This window comes from Sinocyclocheilus grahami, unplaced genomic scaffold (assembly GCF_001515645.1).
Source record: "Sinocyclocheilus grahami isolate Dianchi unplaced genomic scaffold, SAMN03320097.WGS_v1.1 scaffold38.1, whole genome shotgun sequence".
Classification (NCBI taxonomy): Eukaryota; Metazoa; Chordata; class Actinopteri; order Cypriniformes; family Cyprinidae; genus Sinocyclocheilus; species Sinocyclocheilus grahami.
The window spans coordinates 209,420-210,101 of NW_015505217.1; positions in this window are offsets into that span (position 1 = coordinate 209,420).

Below are 682 nucleotides of genomic sequence, written 5' to 3' on the forward strand. Positions count from 1 at the left end.
AAGATGGTACTGTATATTGCTTGACTGACAGATAAGATCTAGAGATCGACCGGTATATCGATTTACCGATACTTTTCCCGATATTTAAGCATTTTACCATAATCGGTTTTGTTATATCGGATTCACCGATAAACGTCGCCATCTTGTGGGTGTTTTGAGAATTGCGCGCAGGATCGCCATTGCAGCACAGCGTCTGAGGGGAGACGAGACAACAACAACAGCGTGCATAGGTAAAGCATATGTACTTGCTTTGCTGTAATTAGTAAACTTCATAACAGCCATTAATGCACATATTAGATGTTACATAAATGCCTGAAATAAAACTAGTTAATGCAGCTTGTCTCTAAGAAATAGAGACAAACTCACTGAGTCACGTAAGATAATCCATCAAGTCCTGTCCCAATAAAGACATAACTTTGCTTGAATTAAATAATATACAGCCATGAATGAGCGCATGTTGGAAATAAAAGCGCTGAATTTAATTCTCTCTCTGTTGTCTATATGATTATCATCAGTCACGTGAAGTCGGAGTCGGCTAAAAATAATCTGTCAAGTCCTGTCCCAATAAAGATGTAACTTTGCATGAATTAAATAATGCAGCCATGAATAAAAGCGCTGAATTCAATTCTCTGTTGTCTATGCTCATCATTAGTCTCGTGAAGGAGTTGACCCGTTGATTCCG